Below are 18,473 nucleotides of genomic sequence, written 5' to 3' on the forward strand. Positions count from 1 at the left end.
TTGCAGGAAGGTCTGTCTCTCATTGAGCCTTCAAATCCATTGTGGGCAGATGACCTACATGCTCCATTAATGAATACAGTGCTGAAAATCCATGGATTTCCACTTTATAGCCACGGATAACCACATCTGCAGATTGTTCCATAAACTCTAAAACAGAAGTATCAGAGGGGTAGCCGTGTTAGTGCCACAGGACTTCTCATTGTTTATGCAGATTCAGACTAACAGATTTATTGGAGCATAAGCTTTCATGGGCAAAGCCCCACTTCATCAGACCCCATGTATCTGATGAAGTGGGTCTTTGCCCACGAAAGCTTATGCGCCAATAAATCTGTTAAGTCTATAAGGTGCCACCGGACTTTTTGTTGTTTATCTAAAACAGAAGGCGCTCTAGGGTTTGCCACAAGTGAGAGATGGTGATGTCCTAGCTCTGAGGGTAAGAGTCACACTTTTGTGGACTGGGTTTGAGATACGCCCTGGTTATGTCTTCACTGGCACCCTTTTCCGGAAATGCTTAAAACGGAACAGTTTTCCGTTATAAGTATTTCCGGAAAAAGCACGTCTACATTGGCAGGATGCTTTTCCAGAAAAGCACTTTTTCCGGAAAAGCGTCCATGGCCAATGTAGACGTGCTTTTCCGCAAAAACGCCCCGATCGTCATTTTCACGATCGGGGCTTTTTTGCGGAAAAGACTACTGTGCTGTCTACACTGGCCCTTTTCCGGAACAGTTTTTCCGGGAAAGGACTTTTGCCCGAATGGGAGCAGCATAGTTTTTCCAGAAAAACACTGACAATTTTACAGTAGATCGTCAGTGCTTTTCCGGAAATTCAAGGGGCCAATGTAGACAGCTGGCAAGTTATTCCAGAAAAGCGGCTGCTTTTCCGGAATAAGTGGCCCAGTGTAGACACAGCCAGCCTGGGTCCCAGGAGCACCACGATTTCCTAGCGCTCCAACACTGCTGTATTTTTAAACCTTCCCCACGGCCCAATTCAGTATCCAGCTTACTCCCGTGGGTTAGCAACCCCCACCCTGACCTCAGCCCCAGCTAAGGGGGTCTGACCTCCAACCTCGGCCCATGCTCACTAGGACTTCACTCCCCCTTCTCATGCCCATGTAGGGACCTTTGACCCCACCCGTAGCACCGCCTCCTCCGTCCTAGGCGCTGCGCGCGATGCGGGGGAGCGCGGCTTCCGCGCGGGGCCTGCCGGGAGTTGTAGTCTCCTCCCCCACCGCGGCCGAGGGGCGGAGGCTGTGCGGGGACTGCGCCTCCCAGCAGCCCGCGCGGCAGGCGGGAGTCGGAGCTTGTGAGGCAGCGGCGTAGGAGGCAGGAGCAGCAGCAGCGGAGGCCGCGGGCTCAGCGGGAGCTGGTGAGTGAACGGACTTAACGCCCCCCCCCACGCATCGAGACCGAGCCTCACGCGGGCTCGGCCCTGAGGGGAGAGGCTCGAGGCGAGCCCCCCCCTTCGCGGGCGGCGGCCCAGCCCCAGGCGCCTCGTGTCGCTGCTAGGCCCGGGGCAGCGCCCCGCCCGGCCTGCGCTGCGCAGCGCTGGGGCCTAGGCCCGGCTGCGCGCGGGCGGGTGGGGCGGGCTCCCCCCCTCCCATGGCGGGCCTGCGGGTGGGGAGTAGCTCGCTTGCCCCCCCCCCCCCACTGGGATCACGTGCCGCACAGCGCGGGGGCCCCGCTCGCACCTAGCGGCGGGTGCGGCCCGTTGAGGGAGGGAGGGAGGAGGCGGCATCTCCTGCCGCGCGCTGCGCCCGCCTCGCGGGAACAAGGGGGGGGGGAGCCCTGTAGCCGCGCAACGGCTCACCCAGGTCGCGGCCTACGCGGGGCTTGTGCCCGCGACACGCTCCCCCCCCCCCCGCCGGGGCTCTTGCGGCTCCAGACTCGCGCGGGCCGCTGTTCCCCGGGCGGCCACGCAGCAGCGATTCAGAGGCCGCCCAACGGATCCGCGCAGCGCAGCGCCCCGCCTGTGTGAATCCTGGCGGTGCACGCGCCTCGGCGCACGGCGACGAAATCGATTCCCCCCCCCCCCCCTCGGATGCAGGGGGGGGGGGGGGGAAATACAAGGCAACGCTGGCGGCTTCCTCTCCGATCCTTGTCCCGCCGGAAGGGCCGTTTCTTAAGGCAGAAGCGCTGTTCCGTTGGCGTTACTGCGTCCACACGGGGGGCTGAAATGGGCCAAATGTAAGCGCAGGGGCAGCCTAAGGAATCCTGTTGGTTTGGCTGGCACCGCTGTGCCTGGTTTGTGGCAGTGAGCCAGAGAGAGAGAGAGTTTTCTTCAGCCACTGGCGGGGTTTCGACTTGTGAAATGGGAGTCTGCAGCATGGAGGGAAAGAATAAATCCTTCTCGTAGAAAGAGAGGGCAAGCATAAGCCCTGTGTACACCCTGGGAGGTGTTTAGAACTACTCTGTGACGTGGTTCCCGTGTTAATAAACGCTTTGCTCAGTCCATGTTGACTGGGCATGAATTTTTCTTGAACAGGGTTTCTCAGCCCATGACTTGCAACCTGAAGTGCAGTCACCAGATCGTTTCCTAATGTCATATGATGGCTCCTGTGTTGTTAGTCCCACAGGGCTGGCTATATTCCACTGCTCCTCTGTCATGACAGCGTGGGTTCAGAAAACCCCAGTTTGTGTGATTCTGCACCCCCAGACACGTTGTGCCTGGAGTTGAAAGCCATATCCAGCCAGCCTTTCAGGACCGGAACTGTGGCTGCGGGGACAATGTGGGAAGGGATCTGCAACCTGACATTTCTTCCACTCCGACCTCACCCAGCCTGTTCACTTCATTCTGTTAAACCATTACCAAATGTAGATTGGTCCTCAGCCCAAAAAGGTTAAGAAATTACTTTTCTAGAAGATCCAGCTCCATTTGCCTCTATCCCTACAAATGCTTGAAGATAATTTAGTCAGTACCAAAATAATAATGTATTTAAAGCATTAAATAACATTCATGCTCTGATATAGTGTAAAGCTTCAAACTAGGGATGTAATAATGTAATTGATTAACTGTTAAATAAAAGCTTATAGGTTAATGGTATAGACTACATGTGCACACCCCCAGTAAATTTTTAGCAGGCTCACCAGCAGTCAGGCTCAGTCCTGGCTTGAAACGGGTTCAGGACCTACCCCTGTTGCGGCTCTGCATTTAAAGTGTACTAAGAGCTGGGCGGGAAGGCAGAGTAAGGAGTGTCAGGGGGCTCCTCAGGAGTGAGGCTGGAGCACACTGACCGCTTACCTAGCCCTCCGGGACTATAAAGTAGTTGAGTAACCGATAAGAATTCATGAGGTTACTTGACTATTCAATTAACCAATGTTTAACATTCCTACTACGGACAGGTTGGGGCCCCTTGTGCTAGGTCCTGTGTGAACATCTGATAAAGGACTTGTAGTGACTTGCTGTGTATTCGACTTCCAGTTCCTTGAGACACTGGGGTTCCTCAAAACAATTTAGTAACATAGGGAGACAAGGTGGGTGAGGTAATATCTTTAATAGAACCAATGGCTGATCATGAGACAGTCTTTCAAGCTACACAGGGCCATTCCTCTGGTTTTCTGTGTAGCTGAAAGCTTTCTCTCACAGACAGAGGTTGTTCCTATAAAATATATTAGCTCACCCATCTCTAATATCTTTAGACTGACATGGATACAACACTGTATATAACCTATAATGCTAAATTTAGTTTCTCAAGCAGAATCTAATTATGCCAAATATGTATCCTTTACCTTTTCCTTGCTATGTTTAGAACTTAAGCATCTATTAAACAGAATGTGGTGATTACATTTGAATTTTACTCTAAATTACACTATTTTGTTGTAAATTTCATACTCCTATCTTCTGTGAAGGACTAAAATGGACCAGACTTATCTAAGACCATCTAGGTTACTTTCTGATAAAATAGAAGAGACATCACAATCTGGTACATTGTTCACTTTGCCCCAAGACTAAATCTGCTCCCCTTCTAGACATTATTTGAGGTGTGACATTATTTGAGGTGTGCACTGAGCTGGAGTCTCCAGCAGTGCAATATGTTGTCATTAGCCATCTGACTAAGTACCTTGGTTTTGCTTTGAGAGAGGCAAAATTTTACTTCATAATTACTAAGGATTATTTTGGCAGATACATTTTTACAGGTTAAGTTAAATACAAGAGAAGATGGAATTCTGTAACTGGGCTTGCTTACGTAATTTAGACCTGGAACTTGATGCTCCCTAAAGTTGAGTCTGGTGTGGCTAATCTCACCCTTTCTCTAAATATAATACATAATTTAAACATATTCCTAACTGAGAAGTGCCTAATATGGGTTTATCACATCTTAGCGTTCCCTTGAGTTGAAGGTGATGTGAGAGCCACTCTGCTGGGAAAACTCAGAAGGAACTCTGACCTGAATATGGCAGGCACTGAAGATTCATGCCACCTCAGTGAACCTTTTTTGTAGGGTATCTGTTTGCTTAAGGCATGTAAGCATCAGCCCAGATAATAACTGTTTATAGGCTCAGGAGCCATGCTTTGTATAGCATCTGCTTTATAATAATTTCTCATTAGACTACTGCTGGTATAGGAGACAGCTGTTCCAACATGAATCTTCTGATAACCCCCAGGAAAACGCTTTCTGCTCAAAGAAATGGTCAAATTCACTGAATATAACAAGGAGCAAAGTACTCTGCAACATAATAGATTGAGACTACAACAGTTTGCCCATTCCCTAAAACTGACCAAATTGCACCAGTGCTAAGACACTAATGTGATGGTTGCTGTATGCTCACTTAGATAATTAAAAGCAGGGGGAGAGAGTTGCAGCTGCTTCAGTCTTTGTGGGAGTGCCAAACCAGTGCTTGTTAGAGTGAACGTTGAGTCACAACAGCCGATGTAATGCCTGTGCTTTCTTATGTGAGAAAAAGGGCATAATAATCAAATCCTCACATTATTGTTTAGCAAAGGTACTTACTTTTCCCCCCTTCTCTCTGGCACCAAAATCATGGCGCTATTGCACATGCTTATGGTGATGAGCATAATGTATGTACCTAGTAAGATAATAGGCACCTGATGATGTTGAAGCATGCTGTGTATGCAGCCATCTCCTCATTCAGATGATGGTATCAAGAGAGAGCAGCTTCTGTTTGTCAGATTTGTTGCTATGAATTCTAACTCTACTGTCCAGGAAAAGAAAGTGCTTCTCAGTGTTTGGCTTGTAAATCTTAGGCCTTCCGTATTTGCTGAAGAAATCTGATCCCTTCTCTCTGTAAGGATTTCAGTGCTTAGATATCACAGTGAAAGGCACTTTAGCAATACCTGAATTAGAACAGGCAAGAACTAATCCACTGGGAGAAAGCAAAGCAGTGTGAGAAAAAGGCTGAGTAATAAATGGCATCGTCATCTGCCCGGATGCAAGGTCAACTGGAAAGGGATGTGAAGCAAGTCAGTTATTCTGAAGAGTCATGTAAAATGTATATTCTTGGGACAAAGAATCCTTCAAGGGGTATCTGGTGCCTTTTCATAGTTTAGCTTTCCTTGGAATCCATTTTTTCCTCATTTTCCAGCATATCTATAGAAGTACAAAAGATGATACTGGTTTCTCTTTACCAGGTACAGAAGACACTATGCTGAGAGCCAAGGAAAAAGAACGGTCTCAAAAAGCTTTACAGAGTGCTATTATAGATATTGTTGGTTATGAGACTATTGTCTCAGAGTAGAGGAACAAGTGACCTTGATCAGGTTTTGAATCACATTGATAGTTTTAACATCTTGAGTCACTGTATTTATCTCTTAACAAATCTCTTTTGTTCCTTTAAGATTAAGAACATGTCATTAATTTATGAGGAATCATTCTCCCAGCATTGAAGGGAGAATGTACTACAGCTGTGGTCTAATAGTTGTAGTATTATATATCTCTGTCTTCATCCTGGGTTTCTCTGTTCTACTGCAGTGCTGTGCAGCATGCAATAAACAGTGAAGATGCAGAAGGTCTTATCACATGCTTTTGGGAAAACCAAGCTGGTGTGCTGGGCACTCAAAGTGATTTCACTGTTGCTTTGGGTGTACACGTTCCTTGTGGGAAGGAACAGCAGGCTTGAGGAATGTGTAATTGCTGTTCTGAAGGCAAAATGACAGTGCAGAAACAGTTTGCCAAGTTGCCTTTTCTCCTGTTCATAGCCCTGTGTTCTTATTCACTATCCAACTCTGTAAGGAGACCAAATCTGATCATGTAAATATTGACCTGAATCGCTGCCCCTATTGTGCCTTTTAAAATACCTTATGTGCTGCTCCTGAGCTATCCAGTAGTCGCTGGCTGGCTGTGCATTGTCCACCATTGGGCACAAATTCTAACCTGCGTATGGCCAAATGTGGAGTTCTGTGCTTTATTCAAGTGGTTATTTGTAGGGATGTCATAGTGTAGTTGAATACCCAATTAACCAATAAGCCTGGGATTCTCAATTAATCTTATCAACTACACATATTCCCACCCCCCTTTGCTATCCCCAGAGAGAGCAAGGGATTGAAGGCAGGAGCTAGTATATTTGGGAAGCCAGCTTTCAAGCCAGCTCCCTGCCCATACCAGCTCACGCAAGTCACTTGCTGCCCCTTTCCCTCCACACTGCTGCTGCTGCCTCTGTATCAGAGGCAGCAGCATGGGAGAGAGGGAGAGGCGGGAGCCAATCCTTGTGAGGAGCTAATTGAAACTTGGCTTCCCACGTGCACTGGCTCCCACCTGGCGCCCCCCCCTTTTTTGCTGCCTCTGTATCAGAGATAGCAGTGTAGGGCAGTAGGCAGGGTCTGGTCTGTGTGAGGAGCTGGTTTTTAAACCGGCTCCCCTCGTGGGCTGGCTCCCGCCTGCCACCCTGCGCTACTGCCTCTGATACTGAGACAGCAGTGCAGGGTAGCAGGGCACTCCCTAGGATTGGGGCCAGCAGTGCACTGGCTGCGGGCCCTGCCTCTGGGGACTATTGAATAGTTATGTAACTGATAATATTTTTGATGTGCTTACACACCTATTCAATTAATCGCTGTCTAACATCAGTAGTTATCTGCTTGTGAAAAGTCCTACCTATGCTTTTCTTTTCTTTGCAATTTCTAGTCACCTACCTTTGAAATCACCCTCATTTCTACTTTATCTGCTCTGCCTTGCTTTGCATCTCTACTATTGTCTTTGACAATCTCTACATTGTAGCAATCCTCTTTAAGGGTTGCATAGAACAAGAATTGCTTGAGCAGTGTGAGGCCTTGATCTCCCTGTGCTCTGTGCATTGTCAGCTTTGGGAGTTTTGAGACCCACATTTAAACTTGCCTATATATTTAAAGTTGCCTATATAGTGAAGCAAGTCCCTTGCTAATGTTTTAAATTTGAATTTCTTTAGTGGAGCTGTTCTGCTTGATGTAGTTGTTTCTTATGAAATGTGCATAGCCTGTATTATAGTGCTTTAATGCCATCCAGTTTGGCACAAAGGCCTTTGAGACTTATCAGCATAATCGAGCTTGATTAATTCAAATAGAATTAGAAAAATTATTTTAAAATCAAGCCATCAGCCTTTCAGGTTAAATTCTAGCTGTGTTTTGAAAGCTTATTACCAGGTTCTGACATCTGGTAGCCAGATAAAGAGGTGGCAGAGATTCTTTAATGTGGTCACACACTCAAAGGTTAGCAGAAAACAAAATGGATCAGCAGTTACATGCATTCACATCAAGAGATTTCATTTTGTGTAACATAAAAGAATGTGTGCTCTCAGAGGCCACGGAAGTGTCTAGGTGGACAGATGAAGACTGAGGATGTTTTTGGCCATGGCATTTCCTTGTGTACTCACAATGTTTAAAATAATAGTGCTCCATGACTGGATTTTCAGCTCTTCTGGTTTTGTCTTTTTACAGAATGACTGTTTGAAGTGTCAGAACTTGATATTTGTTTAAGCGGCCATATATCCTTGTAACACTTTTCCATAGTTGGGAAAACAAGCTTACTTTGAACTGTATTTAATACCTGGGAGTATTCAAATAGCAGCTGCCTGGCACAGAGAATGTGTGAGATTGTGACACTTTTGTTTCAATGTTAGTTATGATGGTGGCAAGAAAGGTTGTTGTATCCATGAAGGTATATTTTTGCTTTCTGTGACTAGTGTAGGTTTGTTGACATTGACAAATGTGTATCTGAGAGACTTAATTAGCAAAAGGTACTGTGGCTCCCTGGAAAATATTTGGAAGATAACTGCAGTATCTCATTGTAGCCTTTACAGTAAGAGTGGGGAACCTACTGCCCAAGGGCTGTATCTGGCCTCTGAGACTCAGGGCTCCCTTCCCTCCCCCAACATCGGGGAATCGGGCTGACACTCCAGCCCTTAAGCCCCCTACCACCTAGACCCCACACCCCTGCTCTGCTCCTGCACCCTACCTCCTGGCCCCCCCGCCTCCCCGCACCCTGCTTCCTGCCCAGACTCCACACCTCAAGCCCACTTCCTGGCAGCTCCCTCCCACAAACTCATCTCATTTTGGACCCACTCCAGAGTATAGGGGGGCCAACTGTGGTGTGTGAGGAGAATGTGGAGAGTGTCTTTCTGCTTCTCTGTTTTTTTTTTTTAAACTTTTGTGAAGCCCTCAACCCAAAAAAGGTTTCCAACCCCTGCATTTCAGCCATGAGATCTCACAAAACTGAGTGATTGGACAACAAAATGGCAAATGAAGTTTAATGTGGATAAGTGTAAAGTAATGCACATTGGAAAAAATAACCCCAACTATACATATAATATGATGGGGGCTAATTTGGCTACAACAAATCAGGAAAGAGATCTTGGAGTTATAGAATCATAGAATCATAGAATAATGGATAGTTCTCTGAAAACGTCCACACAGTATGCTACGGGGGGTCAAAAAGGCAAATAGAATGCTAGGAATTATTAAGAAAGGGATAGAGAATAAGACACAGAATATCTTACTGCCCCTGTATAAAACTATGGTAGACCCACATCTTGAGTACTGTGTACAGATGTGGTGGTCTCACCTCAAAAAAGATATTTTGGCCTTGGAAAGGGTTCAGAAAAGGGCAACTAAAATGATCAGGGGTTTGGAACAGGTCCCATACGAGGAGAGGCTAAAGCGACTGGGACTTCTCAGTTTGGAAAAGAGGAGACTGAGGTGGGATACAATAGAGGTATATAAAATCATGAGTGGTGTGGAGAGGGCGAATAAAGAGAAGTTATTATTAGTTCCCATAATATAAGGACTAGAGGATACCAAATGAAATTAATGGGTAGCAGGTTTAAAAACTAATAAGCGAAAGTTCTTCTTCACACAGCTCCATAATCAACCTGTGGAACTCCTTGCCAGAAGAGGCTATGAAGGCTAGAACTATAACAGAGTTTAAAGAGAAGCTAAATAAATTAATGGAGGTTAGGTCCATAAAAGGCTATTAGCCATGGTGTAGGAATGGTGTCCCTGGCCTCTGTTCGTCAGAGGCTGGAGACAGATGGCACGAGACAAATTGCTTGATCATTGTCTTCACTCCACCCCCTCTGGGGCACCTGTTGCTGGCCACTGTCGGCAGACAGGCTACTGGGCTAGATGGACCTTTGGTCTGACCCAGTACGGCCGCTCTTATGTTCTTATGGTGGCACTCCTTGTGGCCCTTCAAACACACTGTAATTTAGAGACCTATCTTGCTAGAGTCCTTCCTTCAGACAGGCCGGCTGGTTTCAACATTCAGCAGCCATGTATGGGAGGATTTAGAAGCTGGTTTGTCCATATTAATGACATATCTCTGAAGGAGGATGAAAGCACATTTAAGTGCCTACACAGGAAATCATTTAGGCCTGTTCTTTTTGTTCTCTGAGTGCTCTGAAGTGGTGGCTGGAGAGAAATATCTGCCATTTTGAAGGCTCTCTGAATGACCACTTCACTCCAACTCTGGGAAACATCTTTCTGCATTCTCTCCTTTGGTAAAGAGCATTATTACATCTCAAAAAGAGGGGCCAGGGTAGGGAGGGTGATCACTGCTACTAGAAATTCAAAATTTCATCTACTATGTTTCGCTTCATAATATTAGAGCTATGAATAGCGATAACATGGGATTATTTTTTACTGGAATGAAAGGCATGCTGTTTTACAGAACTTGGGCAATTAAGAGAACACTGAAATATTGGGTATTGTTGGACAGAATACGTTAATCTCAGTGAGGGCAGGTCTATACTAAAGTTGGAAGGTCAACTTAAAGTACAGGCAGTCCCCGAGTTACGCGGATCCGACTTGTGTCGGATCCGCAGTTACGAACGGGGCCCTCCCTCTCCCTGGTCTCCAGCAGACCAGGGAGAGGAAGCAAAGCGGCGGAACACGCGGACAGCCCAGAGGGCAGCAGGATAGCCACGGTGTGTCTGGGCTGTCCCGCTGCCCCTATGCTCTGCGGCTTTGCTCCGGACGCCTGTGGTACAGCAGCTGGGGCGCTGCCGGTTGGTCCCGTAGCGCCGCTCTGGGCGCCACTGGACCAACCCAGCAGCACCCCAGCTGCTCTGCCCCAGGTGTCCCCAAGTCAGCAGCTGCTGAAACTGACCAGTGGCTGATTCCAGGAAGCCCGGGGCAGGGGCTTCCTGTAGTCAGCCACTGGTCACAGGAAGCCCCTGCCCCGGGCTTCCTGGAATCAGCCGCTGATCAGTTTCAGCAGCAGCTGACTTGAGGATGCCTGGGGTTCTTAAGTTGAATCTGTATGTAAGTCAGAACTGGCCTCCAGATTCAGCCGCTGTTGAAACTGATCAGTTTCAGCAGCGGCTGAATCTGCACGCCAGTTCCGACTTACATACAGATTCAACTTAAGAACAAACCTACAGTCCCTATCTTGTACGTAACCCGGGGACTGCCTGTACGCAACTCCAGCTACATAAATAATATAGCTGGAGTCGACGTACCTTAAGCCAAGTTTTGGTGCCATCCCCATAGCGGGAGGACGGTGGGAGAAATGCTCCTTTCAACTTCCTTTACTCATAACTGCAAAGAGCACTGTGGTTGATGGGGACACTGTCAGCATTCGATTTAGTGGATCTTCACTAGAACTTCTAAATCGAACACAAGAAGATCGACTGCCACACCAGACAAGCCCTGAGACAGCATTTGGTTTTTTTTTCAGTAGTCTTTCACTGACCTTTTTTCTGTATACGTGAACAGGTTCAGAGAAATTCAAGACTTTTCAAATATGAGAAAATTATGCATAGCAAATATATGGTCTGGGCCATGTCTATATAGCCATGTAACTTTATCCTAGAATGATGCAGCATCATGAAGGGATGACTGACAGTTGCTGGGATTATTCTCAGGAATACTTTCTTGTGATGATGAAGTTCCATTCTGGCTTCCCCATGTAATGTCAGCTGTGTGTGTGATTTTTTTTTTCCCTTTAGGTTTGAGTACCAGCTAGTAGTATGCATTTTGATTTCAGCTCTTCAGCATAGCTGTCTGCACATATACTGGGATTTATTTTCAGATATCCGCTGTAGGGATGTTGCAATGTGTTTAGTTAGTTAAACGTGTAACCACTGAAAATTTCTGCAGTTTACACATGCCGGGGGAGGAGGGGTGCAGGTGGGCAGAAAATGGCTCCCATGGAGCTGCCTACCCCACTCCACCCCCCAACCTGCTGCTTCTGATACAGGAGCAGGAGCGCAGGGGAAGGGGGCCAGGTGGGAGCTGGTGTCTTAAAAGCCAGCTCTCCGTGAACAACTTCTGTCTCTCCTCTCCCTGCACTACGCTGCCTCTGTATCAGAGGCAGCGCAGGGCAGGCGGATCCACAGGAGCTGGCTTGAAAGTTGGCTCCTTGCACATACTGGCTTCCATCCCCCTTTCCACTCCACACTATTACTTCTGATGCAGAGGCAGGTGTGTGTGTGGGAGTGTGTGAGAGAGAGAGAGAAAATATGAATATAACCGTACATGTTAACCAATGAGGCCAGATTCATTGGTTAACTGTGTACATGGGTCTAGGGATGTAAGCGACTAGTCGACTACCCGATATGCATATGCTTATTGCTTAGTCAAGTAGTAACTCAACTAGTCACTCCCCCCCTTGCTGCCTCTGTCCCAGCTCAATCCTGGTCCCTTCCCCTCCTCTTCTTCCCTGCCCCCGTCCCCTCCCCGCTGTGCCTCTGCTTTTTAAATGCATTAGGAACTGCTAGACTGTGGCTACACTTCAAAGGTGGAGGTGTCCTTATTGACTAATCAAATCGTCTATTAGCCAATTAATCTAAATTTAACATTCCCAGCTCAGACACTCTCAGATCTGCTGCCTCCTGAGACAGAAGCACAAGCTGCGCCGCACCTGGCTCCATAGCCAATGACCCACTGCAATCCATCTGCTCTTGCCCTTTGACCTCTAACCCCTGCCCTCCCTCAGCCCCAGCCCTCCTTTGTTAACCCCTAACCCCAACCCAGCCCATTGCTCCCCAGTGTCTAACACCCTTTGACCCTCACCCCTATGCCCCATGCCCTTTGCCTCTGACCCCCACAGCCGATGCCAACATCCTCTTTCCCTGTGACCCCCCCACGGCCTTATCCAACAGCGCTTTAACCCCACCACACCCCGTCACTCCTCAGAGTGAGGCTGCCCTCTCTAATGAGTGTGGCTGTTACTGCTGCATGGGCAGGGGGAGCAGCTGTTGGCGGTGTGTGCATGCTTCCTCACACTCCCATGGGTAGAGGCAGAGGGGAGTGCAAAGGCCTGGCCAGGCTGCCATCTTACCCGGGTGGGAGAGGGAGGAGGGAGAGTGGTGCTGTCTCCTGCCATTGACTCAGCCCCAGCGCCACTGGTGGGTTAAATCATCTACCATGGCTGCTGGAGATGGAGCTGGCTGCTGTGCAGCTGCAAGCCGCTGTGAACAGCCAGCTTCAGCCGCCATGGCCCGGCAGCCAATGCTTTGTGGCCCGGCCCCAGTCTGCAGTCCGGTGGTTGGGAACCACTGCTCTGACTAGTAGCTGAACAATGTCCCTGTCAGCCCTTATTCAGTCCACATACTCTCCTTCATCTCTGCCCACTCTGTATGTGTGTGACTCTCGCCCTCTCTGGTTGTTGTTTAAAAAAACCCAACAAATTATCTCCTGGCCATTTCAAAGATTCCTTACTACTTTTGGGGAGGGCTGATGTACAGAAGACCCACGTGGTCTCCCTGCCCCTGCAAGTGTCAGCTGGCAGCTCTGGTTCCCAGCCACTATGATCATTCATTATGATTTATGGTGATAATATGGCTGTAAGGAGATCCACGCTATAAGGAGTGGGGAGCTGTACTTTCTAGAGACATCGAAGAGTGTGTCAACCTTGTTCTTATTTGTGTTTCACTTTAGTTTCTGCTGTGAGAAGGGCAACAGACTACTGAGCATAGTGAAAAGGCTCCTTGGTTTCATACTGGGAATGCAGAAGCAATGCTTTCTGCTCCTTGCTTCTGATGTTTAAATTCTGGTCCCAAGAAAACTGGATCTGTTGTTAAGGTGAAGCATTTCCTGTGTGTGGGTAACAAATATAAAATAAATTGGCAACTAATTTAATTTATTATTTATTATTTGTATAGTGTCATAGTGGTGATAATTTGTTGACTTAGGGCTTTATATCTAAACTGCTTTGATGTAATTGAATATTTGAAACTTCTTGGGGAGGAATGCAGGTGAGAGTGACTAAACTCGATAGTCTGTCTTTGTTAGACTGGAATACACACATGCTGATACGTGATTTCTTTTCTTTAGAAACTGAGGGAGAGTTTAACCATTTGTGACAAAGACCACGTGTTCAAGAACTAAGAACCGCAGTTAATAGGAGACTTACATGAGGTATGTAAATACATTAATGTGTCTTGTTAATTTTCAAATATAACCTGTTTGCAAAGAATATATGCTCTTAATGTGTGAATAAGGGATGTGGAGCTGATACCAGAACTTTCCTGAAGGAAAACCAAGCAAATCATTAATTAATCATTTTGAAGAGGTAGAACATTGGAGTGTCCTGCATTTCCAGTTTTGATAGCATGAATATCTCACTGCTTGAATGGGACAACTTGAGTTTTTAAAATAATCTCTACATGGAAGTTACAATTGTTCTTTTGTTAGAGGGAATAGCAGTTAACTCCCAACACTATTCCTACAGCTCTCTACTTGTTGAGGCTGTCACACCAATAAGGATTGGTGGGTTGGCACTTTCCCAGGAAAAACTAGTTAAGGACAAGACACTTGTAAGTACCAGATTAAATCTAGTTTAAACTGGGAAAAATAACTGCATCAGTGTCCAGCAAGTTCAGTAGGCATATAGCAAATTCTTTACAATATGATTAAGTCTATTCAAAACTGAATATGCTTGGCCTATCTGCTGCATCAGAGTTGGTATTCTGCTGCAGAATGCTGCATGGCCAAATGAACCTGGACTGGTATCTGCAACTCTGTATGCTTTTGATTCCTTAATGCTGCAAGCACACAACTCAGCATTGTTGTTTTTCATATAGTTGAATGTGAAGTATATGAAATATAGAAATAGGAATCATGACATATATAATTTCCTTGAGAAAATACCAAACCAAAATGTATGCAGACATTCCCATGTTCAATATTATACTTGCATATATTACATAATCTCTCTATATAAAAACATTTTTCCTGTGGGATGACTTGAGTGGTGTCATCACGTCACTCTGCGTCTTGCCTGCCTCCTCCCTCCCCGGCGCTCAGGGTGGGGAGCTGGGGTTGTCGCACCATGGCACCCCCCCTTTCCCGGTGGCCAGAGAGAGAGAGAGCCAGGGCTGGGAAGGCCTCAGCCTGGCCCTCCGACTGGGGGGCCAGTGGGAGAGAGAGAGAGTGCTGGTGAGGCTTCACCGTGCCCAATGGCTGGAAGGGAGAAAACGGGCTAACCTGACTGGGGCTGGCACAACCGGGAGTTAAAAAGGGGATAGAGCGGGGGCTGGCACAACCTCGGTCCTGCTTGGTGGCTGGGAGGGGCGGGGGAAGAGATGGGGCTGGCTCAGCCTCAGCCCTGCCTGGCAGCTGAAGTGGGGAAAGCTGGGGCTGGAGAGTGCAGGCCAGGGCTGCCATGCCTTGGCCAGATCCTCCCCGGTGGCCACCAGGGGAGGGAGGAGAGCTGGGGCTGCTTACTTCCAGAGAGAAGGTGATTGGCAAGCGTAGCGAGTAGGGGGAGCAGCCCTAGTATTTAGTGTTACTCCCACAGTGGTTTTATTCTGTTTGTACAACCTTAAATTAATCTAAGTATCTACTGCCTTATGTAACTACAATTTGAATATATAACTAAGTGAACCATAATGTGATGTGCATTAATGAAACCGTTTTTAAATAGAAAAGGTCTTAAACTGGTGCTAACTAGATTTTCCTGGGTATGGGAGAAGACCATGCTTTATTTGGTAAAAGCCACCTCTGGTAAACATGCTATCCTTTCTTGGCAGCCAGGTCTCCTCTCAAAATGTACCTCTTCTGCATTGCCATTCAATGAACCTGTTATTCCTCTTACTTTCTTGAATCTGAACTAAGTAAACTAAGACTTTAATATTTTAATTAAGAGTTGCTTCCTATTTTCTGGGTCAAAGTTAGGTGCCCTGAAAATATCTGAAATAAGAGATAGATACAGATGTACACATGTGCATAGTTCTTGTGAAAAAAATATCTGATTTTTTTTCTGCTAGTCCTACAGAGTCAGTACAGCTTTTGGAAAATGATCTGGATTCTGTCTTGGCTCATACACCCACTTACTGAACTATAAGTTCCAGATGCAGATTATTTTTTATCACTGGTATCTGTGCACAAGCCAGAGAAAACTCAGCTTGACTCTGAAATACTGGAACAGCACATGGAGCAGCATAGTCTCATTTTTAGACAGTCTCTTTTGAGAATATAAGGGCATTGTTGGATTAAAGTAGCGAGTTGAAAGAGTGCTGTTAAAATAGCAGAGAGACAGTGTCTGGAGTGGAGTCAGTTTTCCTGTAGCTCAAAGGGAGTGGGAAATGAACTTTTTAAGAATGTGGTAAATGACCCATCACTTCTAGAATAGCAGTGCTGCAATGTAGCACAACATGGGATGGGATGCTGTGTTCTGTGGCTATAGGCGAGTGGTTTTCAAACTCTGGGTCACACACCCAGTAGTGAGTCACAGAATGTAAGGCATTGGGTCACTCGGGGACTCTGGTGGCCACCTGAAGCTGGGTTGCAACCTGCACTTTGAAAACCACAGCTAGTCCCTGCCTGTTCTGACATCGAGCTGTGCCCCAGAAGTGGCCAGCAGCAGGTCCAGCTTCAGGGCCCTGTGTGTGGCCCCTTCCCTGAGTGTTAGTTCTGCACTCCCTTTGGTCAGTTTCCAGCCCGTGGGAGTTGGAAAGGGTGATGCCTGCTGGCAAGAGCTACACAGACTGCTTGCGCACCTCCACCTAGAAACCAGAACTGCTGCTGGACTCTTGCAGGGCATAGTGCAGTCCACATTGCTGGAACAGGCAAGAAACCTACCTCTACGCCACCACTGACTAGGAGCCATCAGATGTAAGCCTGTGACCTGAGCCCCTCCAAAACTAAAGTCCCCTCCTGTATCCAAACCCATTATGCCCTGTCCTGCCCCAGAGCCTGGACCTGCCCAGAGTCCTCTCCTTCACCCCAATACTCAAACCCTCTGCCCTAGCCCTTAGCCCCCCTCCTATGCCCCAAACCTCTCATCCCCAGCTCCATTGGATCATGGGCATCAACACTTTTCTTACTAGGTAGCTAGAAAAACATTTGAAAACCATTGTTATGGGCCATACTTGGAAATATGTAGTATAGGACATTATCATTAAAAGATAATCAGTGCACAGTTCAGGGCAACTGCATCTGTTTTTCCCCCTTTGTGGTCTACCAGGGGCCACTCTAGCCTCCTGATTCCTCAGACATTGCCTCTCTTGAGTGAAGACCTTTGTGATTCTCTGTCCTGACTGAGGTTTTTCCAGGCTGCAGAGTTCCTGGCCTATACTATGATATCCCCATTTAGCCAGACTGCCTAAACTGACCAGTGTGTGAGCTTTGCTTTCTATCTAGGGGCTATATAATCAGCATAATTGCCAACAGTTACAAGTTACCACACAGCCTTTTGAGGAAGCTTCTTAGTGGCAGCATTTCAGAGAAAAACATTAAAACCAATAAAAGAACACATGCCAAAAAGCTTACCAGAGGTCACCCCAGATTCAGCTTCGGGCTCTGGTGTGTAGGAATCAAACGTCAAGGTTCAGATAAGCAATCAAAAGACTTCTTTTGGGAATAAACATCTGATTGGTTTTGCAGCTTGTAAATAAAAGCTATCTAGGTTCATCTTTTAGGCTAAATGTCTAAAGGATCTTAATTCTTCGGTATTGGCAGTAATTGTACATATTATGCATCAGAAAAGACCCTAAAGGGACTGGGAATCAGTTGTTTTCAGTATTAGTCACTATTTCTTTGGAAACTTGACTTCACATGTAAAGTTCTGCAGTTTTAATGAGGTAAATGAGATCAGTATGTGGAGTCTTCTGATGTCCAGACTACTCTGGAAATAATGACCTGTGGGAGTTGGAAACGTTTATTCTTCCTTGGCTGCATAGGAAGTGGCGCAAAAACTTCCAATTATGCATACAAGTTGCATCTTCCTTTCTGTGAACTGATTGGTGAACAATTTTGTTATGCAAAACCAAGGGGGTCTTTTCCTGGCTCTCTTGGTGGGTGTTCTTATTGCTTATTCGCCTCTCTGTTCCTTTGCATGCATTTAAACAAATCATGTCTGCAAAATCCTTTTTTCTCTATATTGTGGAAACTTTTCCTTTGTTCACTTTTACTGTTGTAATGGAAAATCCAGCTTTCTATTCCAAATACCCAGAAATTTTGGATATGTGGTAAAGATTTTCTGTTGGATGTATGGATATGTTTCAGGTCCAAATTATTTGTCTTCAATGAAAGCCTAAGACTTCTTGCTCTATGATTTATAAATTCAGTTTAGTAGTAAAGTAACTAGTACCAGAGTTGAAGGCATTGATTAATTTATAGCTAATGGAATTATTTGCAAATTTTAAGTTCTCAATTAGGAATGCAATCAAGCTTTTTGCCTCACGAGAGGCACATGTATCAGACAGACAATCTTTCCTTCTTGTCAGATGGGGGGAAATTGCAAAAAAGTTGCTAGTTCCTCAATTGCATGACCAGAAGGTACCATTGTAATTATAGTCTGAGTGCCGTATCCAATCTTGATTTAAAAATTGCCAGTGGTGGAGAATACACCATGACCCTTGGTAATTTTTTAAATTGGTAATTACCTTTCTCTCATCAAAAATTACACTTTTATTTCCAGTCTGAATTTCTCTAGCTTCATCTTCCAGCCATTGGGTCCTATTTTACATTGTATTGCTAGGTTGAAGATCCCATTATCAAATATTTGTTCCACACATAGATATGTATGGAATCAAGTCACCCCTTAACCTTCTTTGTTAAGCTGAATTGATTGGGCTCCTTGAGTCTGTCTCTATAAGGAATGCTTT

At 46.4% G+C, this 18,473-nt stretch overlaps 1 protein-coding gene across 6 annotated transcripts in view; it reads left to right on the top strand.

Moving 5' to 3' along the window:
* The first annotated feature begins 1,209 nt into the window (after window positions 1-1,209).
* Window positions 1,210-18,473, top strand: part of THRAP3 (thyroid hormone receptor associated protein 3) — an 87,731-nt gene continuing 70,467 nt past the window's right edge. For 3 of the 6 annotated variants that reach the window (XM_075908869.2, XM_075908867.2, XM_075908872.2), the window contains exons 1-2: window positions 1,210-1,365; window positions 13,699-13,782. The gene's annotated coding sequence lies outside the window, so the exon portion shown is untranslated. Of the gene's footprint in view, window positions 1,366-13,287; window positions 13,447-13,698; window positions 13,783-18,473 lie in introns of those variants that run through there. The other 3 variants (XM_075908870.2, XM_075908868.2, XM_075908873.2) reach the window with 1 other exon arrangement.

This window comes from Pelodiscus sinensis, chromosome 26 (genome assembly GCF_052426305.1).
Source record: "Pelodiscus sinensis isolate ZL-2025 chromosome 26, ASM5242630v1, whole genome shotgun sequence".
Taxonomy (NCBI): Eukaryota; Metazoa; Chordata; order Testudines; family Trionychidae; genus Pelodiscus; species Pelodiscus sinensis.